General features: G+C 35.7%; 1 protein-coding gene and 1 long non-coding RNA gene across 4 annotated transcripts in view; both read right to left on the reverse strand.

Moving 5' to 3' along the window:
* The window catches only part of WDR25 (WD repeat domain 25), a 68480-nt gene that overhangs the window by 37741 nt on the left and 10730 nt on the right, over positions 1–20009 (reverse strand). The gene's annotated exons all lie outside the window — the stretch shown is intronic.
* On the reverse strand, positions 2186–6190 carry LOC112972747. The gene is made up of 2 exons (XR_003255774.1): positions 5729–6190; positions 2186–3502 (listed from the first exon to the last, which is right to left on the reverse strand). It is a non-coding gene; the product is annotated as an uncharacterized LOC112972747 (long non-coding RNA).

Raw genomic sequence — 20009 nt, forward strand, 5'->3', positions numbered from 1 at the left:
AGATTCTGCTACCATCACTCCAGTGACTAATGCCTTTCACAAAACATTCTCTTTAAAATAAGGAGATGACTTACAGAATAAATTGCTCTCTGATATTAGTAGCAGAAATAGGTTCTTGCCATTTACAATATTGTTGTGAAGTACTGCTTGCACCTGACTTTTTTTTTTTTTCCTCTTTTCCATGTTTAAAATCTGTATTAAGAAGAAGAAGATTTGAGGGTTTGGTTTTGTTTATATGCTCCTAATAACCCATGATGAACAATGACAATTATGAAACAATATGCATTTCTGTTGCATATTACAATCACTTTCCAATAAACTGCACCAGAAATGGTGGACTCCAGCTAGAGGCAATATTAACTTAGCCCGAGATGACAAAGGCAGAAGTTGTTACATTGTTTTAAAAATCTTAGTAGTAAAATACTAAGCACACCCACGAAATACATTTCCAATTATATGGCATGTTTTTATTTTATTTTTCCCTCCCATAGAAACTCAGTAGCTCTTTCCCAAGCAAAAGTCCATAAGTTGATAACAGAGCTTCATTCAGCTGTTTTTGTTATTGAAAGGAAAATAAAAACTTAACCAAAAGTGTATTTTGAGTTGGCAACATTTTTAAAAATTATTTTAAGAAAACATTAATAGACTAAGACAAAAGCATTGAAATTTTCAGCTGGCATGGGGAGAACCAAGAGAACTAAGAGAGAACTCTGTAAACAAACAAACAAAAAAGCCCATCTGCTAATATACAACACAGGAGTGGTTTTGGTAAAGCTTTAATAATCAGAACAACTACACTTGACCTAAGCTTGTTTATTGGCTGTCTATTCTTGGGAATAAACATAGCATACTCTAAAAACTAACCTGTAGCACAACAAGAAAGATCTAATCAATGGAATCTGAAAACAAGTTGTTTTAAAATATTTAGGTTGGCTGGATTTTTGCAACTATGCATAATTAATATAGCTTCCGTGGGAATCTTTCAAGTCATAAAACTGACAAACTAGTCAACTTGTCACTGACAATCTAGTCAGTGCTCGTCAAACTAGTGTTCTTAACAAAAACATAAAAAAAGATAATGGTAAGAAACTGAACAGGATCGATATGAATATCTCATGGAAATCTCCATTAAAGAACTTGTAAATTAAGTTATACATTGCCATTGTATCAAAAGCTAAAGTTTAACTGTATGTACTACATTTTTCACAGAACAGATTATTCTTACCTGGAAATAACCTTTTTCCCCCTCGATTTGGAAATGGGCAAGTGTAAAGAGAGCATTGCAACTAGTGAATTCCTATTCCTATTTCTTGGATGTTACCATGTCTGGAATCACAGAAAGATAACATGGGGAGGTAGGACAAGGATTTATTTCCCTTCGGTGGTTTTCAATGTTCTTGCACAATTAATAACATGAAGTATCTGGGCAAACAAGTTCAATCCTCCAGCTTCTCACAACCTTCTCGCAGGGAGGCCTTCACTTTCTGAACTGTTTAGATAGCACACATATACACATTTCTTGTAAATACTTAGCAGCGTTTGACCTAGACACTAACACATGCACAAATGTTGAAGCAAGAAACACCAGAATATGAGTATCATTTATAAGCTCTTGATTTAAAAAAAAACAAAACTAGACCTATTCAGAAATAAGCCCCATTACATCCATAAACTTAAGTAACAGATTAGAATTAGTTTTTATTTATAAAGGATGTTTACCCAAAATTAACAATCTCTGCCCAGAAAAGGTGCGTTGAGAACTGAAATAGAGCTATTGAAGTATGAACAAGCTCAGGACAAAATCTTGGCCTGCCAGGTCATTTACATGAAAATCCAGCTAAAAAAACTTCAAAATTAGTCAGTAACATTTCTTCTGGAGTGCTTTCATGACACTGCAATTCACTGTAAAATTTTATTTTTATTATAACATATCTGTAGATGTGCCTGTTGAGCTAAAGTTGTGCCAGATTTATAATGAGCTATTTCCATTCCAACACCTGGGGCTACCCAAAAATAACAAAGTTGAATAGCAACCTCCTTTCATACTATTTGCAAAGGGTAGCATAAGCTCTAGATATGTAACAATCTATCTTTGTATTATATCTAGCTTCAGAGTCACATAGACACATGAACTAAATGATGTATCAAGAGAAATTTTCTTATTCCTAATTGGAAGGCAAACAAATTCAGTATACACTTTTTTATTATTTAGTGATATTGACAAAATCTTATAAAATCAACTAGTACCTTATTAAATATTTTGTCTGTCTCACCATTAAGTATGGAAAACATACTAAATACAACAAAAAATTTCTGTAATACTTCCTCTATTTGACAGAATGGTAGCTTAGTTTTTGATATATTTCACAAACCAATGAAATATTTAAGGAGACCTTGAATTTTACTGCTACAGTCCATTATGAAGTAAAATTAGGAAAAGGTAAAATTATTTCAGTGCAAGTCCTCAGAGATCCCATTAAGGTACCATTAAAAGACCATTACAGTGTTTAATGTCAATAGTAAAGCTACTTCATTACAAGTCACACCATCATTTTAAACAAAGAGGAACACAAAAAGGTCTATTAAAAACAGAAAATTAAAAAAGAATTCTCACAAAAAAAGGATATTTTAAGTCAAAATAACCACAGCATCCTCATTTTGGCTCTTCTATTTGCAATTTTAATTAAAGTATGTTCAATTAATCTTCTACTTGCATATAAAAGAATTAAAATTCAAGTGGTCTGATTTTCAAATGCGCTGGCACTTACCAAAGTCATTAATGTCAATGGAAGTTTCATGTGTGTGTTGGGGGGGGGGGTAAACAAACTCTAAACAGCAAGCTTTAGATTAACTTTGAGAGATTAAAACCTGAATTTTCAGTGTTATATAGCATCTACTATAAGTTACCCTCCTAATTCTGACACCACAAAACACTGCTGATTATGCAATTAGCATTTTCACATGTATATTGCATGTATATAACTGTACATTTAAGAACAGTTAGACAACATAATATTTACATCCACTTAATAAGCATTTGGATATGGAAAAATATTGCAAAAGGCCTCTTATATTCATTAAGTACATGCTGATTCTTTATCCTTAAACACTAACGATAGCTTTGCCTTTCAGCCTCAATTCTCTCTATATTTTCTGGTAAAGCGAAGCAAAGATCATTCCTCTCAAAATTGGAGCCAGTCATATCTGTAGAAAGCTTTCACCATTTCAGGTCTACTTATGAGGCTCACCAGGCAGTTATTCCCATGTAGCTCTGCTACAGTGAATTGACTGAGAAGTAGCTTCAGAGACAGGAGACACGTCAGTCACAGTGAGCTGCCTGGGCGTCAACATGTTGTGACACTGCAGCAATACGCGATGCTCACGGAGCGGCATCCTTTCACCACGCATTGACACAGCACCATCAAGCTGTAACATCACAACACGAGCCCTCGTCGCACAACACCCATCAGGCAGAACCTTCCCGCGGAAGCAGCGCTACAGGCTGAAAGAAAAACTAGTCATAAGAGGAGGTTAGAGAAACAATAACTAGGCATTTTGCTACTACATACACTTTTAGAAGGGTACTTTAAGAGAATGTGATTCTTATCACTCCTTAACAACACCACCTCTTTTTCTCTGGAAATAGGAAAAAAAAAAAAAAAGTGTTTTTTTCAATCTGTTTCAGTTTGCAGAACAGTAAGAACTCCCCAGGGGAGATGCAGAGTATGCAACTACCTTAAGTCAGCTGTCAAGTAACTTGCTTTTCTTAATTAATTTTATAGATCCCTTAGACTAATCCATGCACTCAAGGATTCAGTAATCACAGGCTCAAAACACTACTACTACCTATTAAATGGAACTTATTAAACTACCATTGTTTTATTTAAATTATATGATTGCTCCTGTGCAAGCTTTGGCCTATAATTTGTTATAAAGGTACTTAAGCTTCAAGTGTCTCACCAAAATAAATAAAACTACCAATTTCAACAATAGTTGATTTTCAACTACAGTAACTATGAGCTGAAGGGGAGGATGGAGCATGACTTGGAACCTGCACATCTTGTCATAGGAAGAAACTATTTCACACTTTTTTCTAAAAGAATTTTTTCCCAGCCAACAAAACAAATATGTTTCAAACGCGAGAAATTGGACATGTATATATACACACACTTTTTAAACAATAAAGGGAATAACTAGAATCACTTCTACCCTTAAAATTAATCATGAGTTCAGATAGTAACAACAGTATCATAAAATAATATACACAGAGAATCTAGTTTCTACAAATGAAAGTGTATCCCATAACAAGTTATGCATGCTTAGTATTTAAATACCACTATTAAAGGACAAGATAAAACAGTATTCTATCTTTTTTAAACATCATAATACTTTTGAAGGATCAATGTCTATTTTAATTCTTAACATCTTTGATGAATTTTTAGGAGAAGGCTTGTAAATTTGAAGTAGCCTTTTAAAAGATATTTTTAAAATGAAACTTTAAAGCATTTTTAAGGAGATAGGGACCAAATATTCAATGTGTTGAGTGACTGGACTACTCCAATATTAACTTGAAAATAAAACCAGTCTACAATTTTTTGCGTGAATTATTTTTAAATGGGTATCATATCAGTCACTGATCATCTGGCTTCAGTTCAATTTAATGCACCATTTCCAGGGAACATGCCATCTAGTTAAGATATGACTCAGCCTTTATTTATTTATTTTTTAAAGCTTTAATGACACAAAATTTTATCTATGTACAGTGTGTGTAGCAGAAAAAGATGGTTATTTACAGGGCTGGGTCACGGGTTTAGAACATGCATTCAATTTTTAGTACCACAGGGGAAGATGTAGCATACTTTAAAAGTGACAAAAAGAATCAATTTCAAAGACAGTAAGATATATATATATATATATTATTTTTTAAAGAACAATCCTAGTAGCACAGATTTCCCCCTGCCCCCCCCCCCCCCCCCCCAAAAAAAAAAATAAAGATTAAGACAATCCCAGCAAGGCAATTTCACTGTTAAAAAAATTTTTTTTTTTTCAGGGAGGTGCACAATGAAGAGGCACATTAACACTGCTCAAAACACTGAATCATTGTGTAGTTCATAACATTTCCTTACAGGATAAAAGATACCGGAGAGAAAACAGACATGTTCATTTTTATTTTATTAGTTTGGGGGGGGGGCCGTATACTGCTGAGCAAAATCTTCCCAGTTCCATCAGTTTCCTTCCCTGAAGACAGAATATTATCATTAACAAAGTTCTCCTGAAACAGTTTCCTTTTTCACCTTCTCATTTAAAAACATTAGGTAAATTAGGCTTTTTGATAGGCTTTTGAAATGCAACAGTGCCTTCTGCACTCACCCATATTTGCTGGAATCTTTTATATTACATGTATCATTTTAAAGACTTGCTAGATAATTACAGCAGTTTGCAGTATAAATTCTTGATGTAATGAGATCAAGATAGTGCCTGAACACACTGATACTTCTTTTGACTTTTATTTTAGCAGACAGCTAGCATTTAGGATTATGCAAGTTTTCCCAGTGCTTCTCCTATGTTCTTAAAAGGAAGGGAGATACTTCTATTGCAACTTCCCTCCTTTGTAAAGGCAGGGTTCTTTCTCCTGTCAAGATCTGGAAAATGTTCCACCATAGAAATGAAAGGAGAATCTGCAGAGACTATTTCCTCACTATTCCCTCAGTGAAGAACAGTTACTTACAGAAAGTCCATGCTGGCATGCTGTAACCAGTGTGTGCAGAGGCACACAGCTAGCCTTGGTGGACAAGCAGGGAATCTTTGAGTAGTAGTATCTATTGGTCACACCACACAACACTTGCTCTTCTCTCGGAAAGGCAGGGAAGCTGCAGCCTTTGAGAACTATACCAATCTAGACACTGGATATGGCAAAAGGTGGAAGTAGAACATACATTAAGATGTAGGATCCATGTTAACATGGATTTTAAGATGTGTGATTTTGGCCACATATTTTAATAGCCATATGAAGAATTAAATCAAGACCGCCCACACCAACCTGTAGTAGCATTTTTACTCAAATTACTATTGTATTACACAAAGAACAGGCTAGAAAGATCTTTACTTTCAGAGGAAGAAACATCACAGCCAGCTGGCAGCAGAGCCATGTTCACAGCTTGGCTTGTTTCCACAGAAATGGTCCTATCCTGCAGGAGTTTAGGGATAAAAAGATAAAAGATGGCTAGGATGGCTCTGTTTGATTATGTTCTTACAGTAAAGGTCTTGAAGTAAGAGCCACTTTCTTCATTTCCCAGTGCAGAATGCAGTTTGAGAAAGACAAAATAATCAATCTGCCTGTTAAGTGATACAGAGGCTATGACTAAACTAGTAACAGAGGTTCCTCAGCTAACTTTGATACTGGAATCAGTTTAGTCACAACACTACCTCTTTCAGAGCTTTTAATACTGATAGCTTAATTTTAAATTACGCCAGATATTTTTAAATTATCCTGAAGAACACACATAGCCTCTGACTGCTAACAGGGATAGGCTTCAGTTGAGGTGTTCTCAACATTTTTCTCTGCAAGATGTTATGCAGAGGGATGGATGTACAACATAGGAGCCTCCACTTGTTCCAAGTTACGCCAGGGTCACTCAGACCAAGAAACTTTTCTGGTGGAGAGCTTCCTACCTTCAAACAATTGTTTGTACCACTACTGAGCTATTATGAGTTTACATATCTCTAAGAATTAGGGAAACATATGTGAAGCTTATGGTCTAAAAGTGAGAAAGGCCTCTGGGTGCAAGCTTTGGGCTCCTACCTCCCCTGGAGCAAATTGCTACATATATTACGGTGCATGTTATACCATCTAACATATACATTTATTTGCTGTGTGTGAATTGAAAGCCTGTATTTCCTACATAAATAGGACCTCCAGAAGGTAATTCAGAGCACTAAATTCCCTTCCAGAATCTTCACTGACTTTCCCTCTTAGAGAGCTCAACAGAAGACCTGAATCTGCTGCAGGAATACCTGTATGCCTACAGAACAGTTGAAGCTGGATTTAACAGTATTTTTAAAGAATTCATTCTGAAAAAATCTCAGAAGCTGAAGAGCATTACAGAATGAATAGCCTGGTGCTGATACAAGCATCCATAATGTAATCACAGGCATTTCCTGGCCACTTATGAGAAGCCTCCCTAGTGCTTGGAGACGTAAGGCAGATGGCCCAAAGGCCTCAGGAGTTCCCCAAAGTTAACTTTGGCTCCCTACACATTCAGTGCCTCCGACAAAATCTGCTGACTCAAACTAAAGAAAATTTGGAGTCTGTACAAGACAGCCACTCACTGTGCAGCAGTGCACAATGAAAATATTCCCTCAGCATATTCGTTTCATTTAAATGGAGCAAAGTGGTTTTTGTTTTTTTCCCCTCCAATTTCTCTCCAAACACACACCACCCAACTCAGTTTTCCTCACCCAACACAGAAGTCACCATCACTTGGTGGGGCACTTATTCATAAACATGCCAAGCAGCTCACTGACTCTCAGAAGTCTCACTTTGCCTTCCAGTTTCTCCCATGCTACAGACAAAAATATTTCATTTTTACATCTATATCCAGCATGTTGAGGCCATTATAGCAATTCTTGCTCCTCGCATTCATGTGTTAAAGAAAAGGGAACAGTTTGGGATTGATTTCCCATTTGGCAGAGCCCAGACAAGCTTTAGACAAACTCTCTCAGGTTAGCTGGCAATTGACAAATTCACAGTAATTTTAGTACAGATGTATAACATCGGCTGCGTCATCCTATTTTCTTTTTAAGCATATTCACTTTTGAAGTGAAGTGATTACAGAAGCTCCTCTTCTCCAAGCAATTTACACAACATCAACATGTATCATTAGAATACTCATTCTTTTTTTCTGAGGGTATTCAAGTATCTACTTATTAACATCTTTACATAAAACAAAACTGATGAGCTTTTGTTATTTCTCCTTCGCATATCTACGCAGTTCATTAAACAAGTGTCATATGAATGCAAGCCCCTTAACAGAAGATTGCAAATATGTTTAATATTACTCTTTGTAATATCATTTGGTTCCTACAGCACCATTTAGATTACCCTACAGAGTCTCTGTATTTTGTACTTTGTAACATTTAATCTCTATTTTGCAAAATCTTGAAAAGCAACCCGTTACAGAGTCAACCCAACAGTCAATTACTGACAATGGTTTCATGAAGTCCTTTTATCCCCAGGTGACTTTGGCAGATAATTATTTGCAAACCTAATGAACGTCAAGTTAGCAGACATGGTTTTGTACTGTTTTTTTATGAATGTAAGGGGACTCACAGTGATATAGCCAACCTGAACTTGGACAATAGCAATTTGATTATATTTTTTCCAGCATAGAGCAGAACAGTTTTAGATTTCTGAGATTAAAAAAAAAAAAAAAGACTCTAAAAAGCAATCTTGAAGGCACAGATAGCTATTTCTTCCACAGCCTCCGAAAGATTTCCATAAATAACCTTTTCTTCTTCATTAATACACCAAGGGACTGTTTATTAGCTTTGATGCTAGATTCAACGCCATTACACAGTTCCAATATTCATTTAAAAAACACATCAAAACTTTTGAAAGCTGATGCATGTCTATGGATTGTGTATTTACTCTATCTAGCTACCACATCATGATGATAAAAATGACAGTAATTTAAAATACAAGAAGGTGTGCCTTAAAGAGGGATTATTTATTATTTTAATCCAAATGTTTCAAGACTGTTTTCCAGATATAAGTAGCTTTGAATTTGAACTAGCACTGTAGCTCAAGTAAGAACTCCTATCATGAAAATGTGGGTGAAAGTGTCTATAAATACATAGAATTGCATAAGTTCAAAGTATCTACTATACTACTCTAAAGTAACAGTTCAGAAATTAAATAAAAAGCTTGCATAATGATTGGATTTTTACCATATTAAGGAGAAAGTGTTATCAGTTTTTGTTTTACAGCTGGTATAAGAGCATATCTTCAAAGCTGGGAATCAATAACACTCCAAGCTAAAGATCTGGAACCAGGTAAAAACTAGCTCTCTATCCGGATGTTAAAGTGAAGCCATGAACCAATGACAGTGCTATCAACTAGTTGATAAGAACATAATTATGATACTTACAAACATTACCTGGCATTTACATAGGACCCAATTAGATTAAACATTATATAAACACATTTGCTTATCTAGTTATAAAGTAAATATTTGTAGGATCAGACACCATTTCCCCTCCCACACACTTGTTTTCTAAAGCCTGATGAACACATTTCATTTTAGTGAGCCGTAAGGCATAAGCAGGAGCTAAAACTGCTCACATTCACGTAGCGTAAGTCTGCGTTATCACTAGATCAGTACAGTAGCACAAGTGATACACTCTAACTATCTCAGAGCCAACTAGCTCAGAGGCACTGCACTATCCTGTGCTGCTGCTTCTGGCACCCCAGCTGGCTTAGTTACTCTATACAGTACAACACAAACAGATAGACCTGTAATCACTTCCACCATAAGCCCCAGTGTCCTGGATTCCTTAGCGCTATAACAAATGTTTTAAGTACTGCAAGTTTTGTAAATTCAAGTAGAATTTGGTGCAGTGTTTCTCACAGCAGCTTGACATGTTTAAAGAACATACTGCTTCACTAGCAGAAGTATCTCACTGCACTTTATCACAGTAGATCCCCAGAATTAACAATTTAAAAATTAAAAGTTAAGGTAAATATTTTGCTTTGAGTTATTTGAAGGTTTTAATAGCATTACAGGTTTCTACATATTAGCAAAATTTCAGGAGCTTAGTGACCACGATTTTAAACAGATTTGAAGAAATATTTGATTTCCATTTAAGCACATGAAAATGAATGATTTCTAAAACAAACAAAGACAGGGGCAGAGGCTGCAATCAAGTTTTTTGATAATCAGGTTCTGTGCTTTGGCACCCATCAGTAGATTTCTCCTCAGTCCTTTGGAGAAAAAAAAGAATCCTTCAGATACAATGAAAAGGTTAACAATAAGCGTTATCTGACCTCAACCCATTTGTAATAGACATGGCTGAAACCCTTTTTTGTCACTCAGAACATTACCATTTTAAGCTAGAAAGCTTCTGTCATTCTCCAACATTTTTATTTAAAACAGTTGTAGAATGAATTGGAGGAAAAGTTTTTCACAACCGATAGGAAAAGTTATTATGGGAGAGTTTTCCCTAGTAAAGTGCTTAGCACTTGTATTTTGCTATTTTCACTTGTTATGTTGAAGACCCTTCCACAGTCCAGTTCATGTTATCATTCCAGCTTCCTACTATTCAGGCTCTTTTCCATATTTATTGCTACCTCTTCATACCACCCTAAACAATATTCATCTCTTGATTGTACACCTTCATATACTTGCACTTATCTTTTCTCCCATTGCACAACGCATACATAGTTTTATTTATCTTCAAGACTGTCTCTAAAATTCAGTAATTTCTTTTACTGCTCTCCAAATTAGCTTCTTAAATTGATGTCTGGGAATTCAGTCATTTGTTTTGTATATTGTAAATATTGTTGTGAATTAAAGCCTTCATTGTAAAGAATGTATACTCAGTGTATACTTTACAGAAAAAGAAGATTAAGTTATACATTAATATTTTACCAGGATTTCAATGGAATTTCTCATTCATGCAGGTAATGCAGAAATTTACAGGCAAAGAGAACACCCAGTTTGTAAGTCTGAGTCCAACTGGGGCTGCTCATTATTTAAACTAAATATTTATATAGAAGTGTGCAGCTGCAAACAAGGAAACTATCATTGATAAAGAAAAAAACACTTTCAGAAGGGAAAACAGTTGAGAAGAATCCTTTCATAATTCAATTATTGAATTTCTACGTGAAATGAAGAGAAGGAAGGTGAAAGAGGGAAGCTGAAGTGTAGAGTATAGGGAAGATTTGCTAGGATCCAAGGGCTTTTTTTTTTTAAAAAAAAAGAAAAACCTTCATTTTTTCCAAGAAAAGCCATTCTTACAGACAGAAGACATACTCAACATAGGAGCTATCACTGAGAAAGCCTTTCTGGCATTGTCATAAGCCACATTTCTTTAGCTGTGGGTGTCAACACACCTTTGTAACACCTCATGATGGATTTCCAGACTGCCAGCCTAATTTGCTATTGTGTCTCTCCTATTATGTTAAAGGAGTTCAACTCTAATTATATACCATAATTCAGATCTTAAAAACATTGCCCAGATGTAGCAATAGAAGGAACAGAATAACTGATCCTCCATGCAGGAATACTAGAGGTACAAACTATAGAGGCTAAGCAACAGTAACACTTTAAGAATGAGTTAAAGTAAAATCTAGTTTTTATACTGCTAAACCTTTACAAGCAAAGCACATTTTTCACAGTGGGTAAGAAATTCCAGAAACATAAGTACTACCTTGAGTAATTATTGCTAATTAGCTAGCAATGAGGCACTATTTCCAAATGTGACATTTAAAGCACATAATGTGATTGTGAATATTCACAAAGATAATTAAGTTCATCTGCTTCAAGTCCTTGATTTTGGCACATCTGAAAACACCTCTTAAACTATCATTAGACCTGTAATCAAGTATTTTGTTGCTTTGCAAAATTGGATACCTTTGCTTACCTGCTAATGTAGGGATACGTGTTCAAACACAAGTACATGGCTTTTGTTAAGAAACTCTCCTCCAGGCAAAAGAGGCTGAGAAAAACACTACTTCTGATTGTTTTCTCAGAGCAGACAGTTAATAAGTTCCTCATACCACCAGACTGAAATGAAAGTAAAAATGACTGAGCTAACTTAATTGTGCTCAAGCACATAACACTGATGTGAGGGATAGTTGCTTGAAAATACTCATATTCAAGCTAAGCATACCACTACCATGCATACTAAGCACACTGTCCATATTAGGTTGCATACTTTATCCTGTTTAAATAAATCAGGTTCATTACAAATAGATAAAAGTTCATCGTGTTACAGGGATGAAATATGACTTAAGCAGAATGTTAACATCATAGAAAATGCATAGACATGAAAAACTTCATAACCCTTCTGTCTTAAAAAAGGGAAGAGAGCTTATCCACATTGATCTTTGTCTTGGTCAACTCTTCTTGGAGCAATAAAACCTGAAAATAGGAAAAACTGAGCCTGACAACATGGTGTTAGAACAGATGCCTTAGCATTCTACCTGTTATTCTTTTTAAAAGAGTAAAAATAAAAAGCCTCTTTTGGCTAGAAAAAAAGAGATCAATGAATAATGTGCTCCAAGATGAAGAGCTAAAATACATGTGTGCACCATTCTAAAGGTCTACAGCCCAACAGATTAAGTCTACTCTATTTCTCTCCGATTATTTGACATGAAGGATTTTAATCACAAAAATAATCATTGTGGGTAGTTGTATGTTATAAGGATGTCCTGCTGGTCTGTACCTTTCAACCTGATTTGACTAGCAGTTTTTACCCTAGACCTGAAAAATCTTTCCTGATAAAACCTGTCAATGATGTTTGCAGAGAAAAATAGGTAAACTGTCTTTATAAGTAAATAAATCAAGTATTCTGAAAGAAGAGCCGGGTCAAGAAACTCCTGACCTTCTAAAAAGATTGTTACTGCTCCTGCCTAGCTGTTTAAGTGTACATTTAGTGTAGAGAACACAGAAGGATAAGAGACCCACCATGCTGCAGGGTGAAAGGACAGCATCTGAAGACACACAAACAGCACATATGCCTCAGACTTCCGAATCCAGATCTGACAAGGATTTCCTCCCATCCCTGATATCTATTTCCTTAAGCTGTAAATGGATTAAGAAAGCAAAATAAAAATATTTATATAGCCTGGACATAAACAATAGTGAAAATTAAGACTATGTTGCTGCACCCCTACTGAAAACAAGTTCAGATAAGAGATCCTCAAACTAATCAATAAAATCACAAGTGTAGTTTTCTCTAAAACAGTGTTCAAGGTATCCATTTCAGACGTCAACATGCTCAGGCTTATCCAAGCAAAGAACATACAGTGGAGGAGCTAAACTCAGTACAGATTTTTCTTGTCCCACACTATTCTTTGTAAGAACACCAACAAAACGGTCAAAATACTTTATAGTAAAAATATCCAAATAATCACTTTTGCAATGTTTCATGTGAACCATTTCTGTTCTCATGTAAAAGGGTCAACAGAAAAAAATATTGGGGGAGGGAAAGATTACATTACATAGGCATTTCCAAATGTAAACACTTTGTCTAAAGCAAGCCAGGTCTGCCAAATAGGCCTTAATTGAAAGACAACTACGATGTACGCGTCCTCAAATCTACTGCAGATTTCAATCCCCTCAGCTGGGCACCCTCCAAGGAATATTGCTTTTTAGAACAATGAGACTAGGGAATAAAAGGGATAAATATAAGAAGGGAAACTATATTATGAATATTGTACTTCTGTTTTATTACTGCAGAAATATGAGAAGATAATGCTTTTTGACATTTCAGTGCAATAAATGTATACATATTTTTGATACTCAAAAGTTATGGCAAATTATGAGGAAAATAACATTTTAAAACATGTTTTTCAATATGTGAATTCATCTGCTCTATGGAGGTAGCATGACGGTATTAAGACCATATGCATCACAACCCACTGTGTAGATTAGGAGTGCTATTTCTTGAAGCATTTCATAATCCACATTAAGTATTCTCTGAAGTGGTGCACAGATGCATACTAAAGGAGGCAAAGGTATAGCTAGGATTTACCACCCTAAGTATCAGGCACTCCAAATGAAACCATGTGAAATTCTCAGCCATAATATCAAATGAGAGCCTCAAGAACAGCTGAGGCAAAGCAGACTGAACAGTAAGATTCATATAATCAGAAACTTTATTTGATATTTTAGTCATCTGTGCCAGACAAGTCTTTGTTAGCCAATTCCACTATTTGCCAAGAAGGTGTATGGTTACCAAATGCTGAATAAGACAAGAGGCCAAGAACAAAAGCACCACCTACCAAATATTTTTACTTCGAAAGCAGGTAACCTTTACTTTACAAACAAAGTTCAAAACCCAGCAATTTGTAAATAAGTACTACCAAGTAAACAATATTTAAAATCATTGTTTTAACAAAGACACTACCCTTCTCATTAGCAAAGTATTTTACCATTGATTGCCATATTATTTTCATACAGTTTATTCTTTATTTTGCAAGACGACATTCTGTAATAATCAAGCCTGAAGCAAATCATACATTCTGCAGGAACCATTGACTAAGGAAGACACAGATCACATTTTCAGCCACCTAAGTCATGAGCACATTTAGTTTTGTGCACCTACAAAACAGCAACTGTACCTCCATGCTGGGCAGACAGTGCAAGAGAAAGCCACACATGCACACGCACACACACGCACGCACACGCATGCATGAAGGAAGAATTACCACCTATTTGCAGGTATCTTAAGTGTTTTGTGACTAGCCATTGTAATGTGCCTAACACTATGGGTGCACCTCAGATGGTAAGTTCCTGGAAAATGATGAAAAGAAAAAACAAACATATTTATACAACATAAATCAGGCTATGATTTAAGCTAGCTTGTTGCACAATACAAATACTGGGAATCATTTTAGCAGAAGGTGAAGCAAAGTATTACAAAGATATTTAAATACCCTCTCCCTCAACTGCATATACTAAACGTCCAGCCTGAGAAAAACACAAAGTTTACTTCAGGTAAGTTACCTGCTTTCTACACAATATCAGGCATATTGGGGATGAGAGATGGTTTGATGTATATGTATTCAAGTAATACAAGAGAAACTATTATATAATGAGGAGTAAATATTAAGAATGACTTAAAAATAGCAAACTTTCTATTGATGAACCTATATGGGAAAATAGTGGTAGGGCACAAATTGCAGTTTCTCATTGACCTCAGTGTAATAGCAACATGTTAAGAGTAATATGAACATGTTCAGAACACCTAAAAGTATAATTATAGCAGTGTTTACTAGCAGTTGGTAATTGTACTCAGAAAACGTTTAAGCAATCAATACCTTACCAGCAGGCAAAAAAGAAGAACTTCAGGAGAGGAATAAACATATTACAACTTTCCAAGTTATAATTAGCTAAATTATTATAGCCATTTATTTATAAAAATCTTATTTTTCCTTCATCTCTATGTAGCATATTCATTACCACCATTTCCCCCAAATCACATGCATTTATGTGCTATTAAAAGTGGGGACTCCTCATAAATGTTAAACACCTCCATTTCAGACTCATACAAGTTTAGAGACAAATGGTACGTTGTGGTTGTGGTAAGTGCTTGCAATTCCTACAGGGTAATTAAGAATTGGAGTGATACATTCAAAGTTGTATTTACATCCTGCAGATTTTGAACATACACTATTAGATGAGGAAACATTGTATTCTATTCAGAACATAAGTACAATCTTAACAGCTATACCTCCAACTTTTGAAGGATGCAGCTGTGTATGCAACTGCAGTTGATCTGTGAGTTGTATCTGAAAACATGAGGGAGAAAACAAACATTAACCAACTGTGTTAAGTTGCCAGGGGAAGGGGGGGCGTCCCTCATTAAGCTTCAGTTAAACAGTGGCTATCAAAATCCAAACCTATTTGGACTGTGCTTCTATACTGTCATACTGTTTCTAGTATAGAATTCTGAGTCACCTAGGCTATCCATTTGCTTTACAGCTCTCTCTCTCTCTAATATATATATACACACACACACCCCTATATGATCAGATAAGCATCTTTTCTATTAAAAGGTCAATAAAACAGACAAATAAAACCACAAATTAAGAACCACCATTTAGGCTGTCCCATTCTTGCACATCATATGCACTCAGAGAACAGGACACAGCAGGGACAACAGCTACGGACAGGCCCTGCCAGCCTAGCCAAAGGGGTGGCAGCTGTTCCCAGCACCACGCAGTGCACCCGTTTATACTGTGCATAGCTATTAGCAGTATTTGTACAATGGCACAGAGCAACACATTGCTACAAACATTTCTAAAAATACTGGCACACACTTGTGCTTAAGTCAAAATTTCTGTCTGCAGGGAATTATAACCAAATTACGGGGAAATTCTATTCCAGCCCCAACATTAAGTGGTAGGCTTTTTTTAGTTTAAATTTTTTAGTTTAATTTTTTTAGTTTAAATTTAGTTTAGTTTAGTTTAGCATTTAGTTTAAAAAGTAGCCATGGCAGTTATGGCCCACACCTATTTGAATAACATCTACACAAGGACAGTATAGTGATTTAGAACAGTGACCCAAAAACCCGGGCTTTAATGAATTTTCTATTCATTTACTGCTTGGCCTGGGAAAATATCTCTCTCTTTACAAGTGTTCATTCTTTCGTTAACCTAAATAAAATTTTTATTATTCCCAAGACTATTGAGAACATTAATAACTGCAAAGACCACAGATGAAAAACACTACACTACAGAAGATAAAGATACAATCCTAAATCCACTGAAGTCCATGACAAAACTGCCTTAAATAAACATGAGCAGGATCAGGTGTCTAGTTACTGAAATAAACTATGAATTTTGTAAAGCAGATAAATGTCCTCATTGCCAGTGAAATATATGACTACCACTATTCCAGTGCTAGCAAGCAGAATAAGATTAAACTATCTTTAAATTAAATTTGTTTTGTATTGTTATCATAGGGCTAGCTTTAACATCTATCAAGTTTTAACATGTTTACTGTGACTGGTTATTAGCAACATCTTGCTTTTCTAAAGATACAGGATAATGATGTTTCTTAGAAATAGGCTCTCAAAATACTCCTGGATCCCAATTTGCCCTATTTATTTACATCCTGACAAACTGGTTATCAGCAGCAGTTGGTCACCTGTACAGTGAAAAGGACGTATGGCTGGATAAACCCAGCTGCACCTCAGCATGTGCCCCCGGATCTATCACACAGTAGCAGTGTTATAGAATAAGCTATGAGCAATGGGTTCTGTTTACAGCCAGATCCACAAAAAGTCTAAGTTATACAGCACACTAGGAAACAGTTACAAACAAAACAGATCACTTGTTTACACAAGCAGTTACAAGAAAGTCTTCAGATACTCTTCTGATTAACTTTGTATCACAGAAACACTGACTTGGGGCAGCAAGCAACTAGAAGTTACAGAGAAGCAAATTAAAAAAAAAAAAGCAGCAAAAGTTAAGGAGAGGTAAGAAGCATGGTCAAGAAAGTGAGAAAACACTTCCACTGGCTAGGAAGAGAGACTGACAGACTTGAGGGGAAAAAAAAAAAAGTAATAAAGTAAATGAGAGAACAAGGAAGAAGAAATCATAGGAAACATATGAACTAATAATGTACTAACCTCTTTCCTTTTGTTGATGCACATGTTGTTAATTGCACATAGTGCCCTGACATCAACCTCTTACTTCACCTTGCAAATACAGACACTTAAAAATTCAGCATTTTCAAATGTAAATGCAGCCTCTAAACTATTAGAAATACTTACAAAAAATGAAGATTCAAGTAGCATTTCAGAGGGCCCTTTTTGAATTATCTGTAGGACACTGTATTAAGCTGTAGGAATATAAGATCCTTATAGCTTTAATAGATCATTTTGTACTTCCAGATTTTAATATTTTTTCCCTGAGCAGCTCTTGGGCCGGTTTAATATGTATGGTGCAGAAATCTTCAGTCAAGAACACTAAGACTGCAGTACTGTTTCTCCACTACCAACCTGAAGTTTTCTAATGATGAAGAAGTCTTGCTCATACAGACAAAAAAAATTTCTAGCTACTAATCACAATGTTCAGAATGAGAAAACATTGTTTTAGTGAGGAAGTGATAATCCGAAAAGAAAAGAGGCAACAAGCCTAGTGAACAGGTTCTAAATTTCAAATTCTGAAGTCTTGCTTCATGAAGTGAGGAGTTACATAGTTGGCATGCACACAACATACAAGTCCCTGCAATCTTTACCATCTGTCAAGTCTCCCCCAATATCTTTCAACTCATTAACCAGTTTCAATATTTGGAAGGTGTAGAAGTTTCTATAATTAAATTCCTAGAAGTTTCCTAGAAGAAAGCAGTTTGGTAAAACATCAAGTTCAAACCCCTCCACAAGCATGCTGAAGGCAGAGCTCAGTCATAATACCCCAACTAGCTGGTCAGTCAGTGTGTATGTACTGAAAGACAAATCAAATGTACAGTTCCAGACCATCCACGAAATGTGTTTTTTCTTTGAAGAGGATGGGTTATTGCAGTGAAACAATATGTACAAAATGAAGTGATATGTATGATAGAGGTTATTAACTCACAGGAAATGGGCTTCATTAGCTCCATAGCAGCAAAGCAACTTTACTAATGCACAAAGTTTTCCTTAATGCTTATTTTCCCCTTAAACTGAAGGGAATCTGTAACTAAAAGTCGTGTTTATAACACAAATACATTGAAGTGTCATTAAATTTCTTTTGCATCAGGTTTTGTCCAAAGACCAAGTGTCTACAATCTTTGGTACATTCACTGGTATCATAACATTAGAGATACAGCTATTTTATACTACACTAAAAATAAAATCTGCTTTAAAAAAGCAAGAACATAACATACTGACAAGAACAGAAACTTGAGGCAAAACATTTCTACTGCTGATGCTGGATAAATCTTATGCAAGTAATCTCTACAGGATCTGAAGAAGTAGAGCAAAGATTCTCAAAAGATTGTTTCCTTGACAACATTGACAGACCAAGAGAAATAAGGAATCCAAGTCATAAGGTGCCTTTACCTTTGCTAGTAGATTTTTTTTTTTTTTTGAAGTGTGTAACACTATGTAACACATATCTATAAAGCTAGACTTCTAGAAGAGAAACAAAATAGATTGGTGTTACTTACATTTTTAATAGCAAAAACATGTAGAATTTACCAACTGTTAAAAAATGAGATTTACTGTAATTTATTACGGTAACTTTAGAAAAATGAAACTATTCTAGCTCCATTTTTTGCCAAGCTTCAAAACCATGACATTTTCACCTGGGCTCTTATTTAAGTTTCCAGAAGGAGGAAAACATCACCATACATTTTTCCCCTGGACTGTTCTATAACTTAAAAAGGTGATCTACAAAGGGAAAAGAGTTGTATCGTTTTATTTTTATGATGAAGTTCCAAGAAACATCCGCAAAAATATTTCTCCCCATGGCTCAGATTACATTCTGATATCCTCACTCCACACCAATTGTCCACAGAGGTTCTGTGGGTCACTGCAGGGCTTGATTTATGATGTCAGTCAAGCTTCGTTAGAGAGACTACTTCGCTGACATCTCTAGTGCTGACTTTCTTTCCCTTCTCCAATAGACTGGCTATGTTGCAAGGGGAGGGTACCTTATTTCTGCTACGGCCTACTTAAGAGACACTTAGCAAATGGTTGGAAGAGTTTTTAGTAGAGATTAACTGCAGAACGCGGCAATCCAGGATAGAAGGTTTTCTGAGAAAATGCAACAGACACCACCTAATATTCTTGGGGTGGGTTGTTGTTGTTGTTGTTGTTGTTGTTGTTATCTTTTTTAAAACACCCTTCTATATAGCATGACTGGAAGAAATGGGGGGGGGGAGGGGGGAAAGAGTTTTTCCCCCCCACACACATCTGTTTAAAGATATACAAAAGCCATCTTCAATCCTTGGGGATTTCTGCAGAAGGAAAGGTTTGTGAAATAACCCTCACAACAGCTGTGTTCCCCTCACCCCGTGCCTCTCACCTGCTGTAACTTTTCACTTAACAGGTCAATTTTGACCAAATTTTAGAGGTAGAGGTATCAGGAGGACTATATTCTCCTCCAGATTTAAGAAACTCAGCAGCTGAATAAAAGCAAGACACTACAGGGGCCCCAAATGAGCAAAAAATGACAGAAAAATCCACAACCAAGCTTCATTAATTCTGCTGCTCTCAAGATTTTTACTTTCTGAACTTTTCTTTAAGCAATTTCCAGGTCTTTTGGGAAAAAGGGGCATATTAGCTGCATCATGAGG

Source organism: Apteryx rowi, unplaced genomic scaffold, assembly GCF_003343035.1.
Source record: "Apteryx rowi isolate R43461 unplaced genomic scaffold, aptRow1 scaffold_5, whole genome shotgun sequence".
Taxonomy (NCBI): Eukaryota; Metazoa; Chordata; class Aves; order Apterygiformes; family Apterygidae; genus Apteryx; species Apteryx rowi.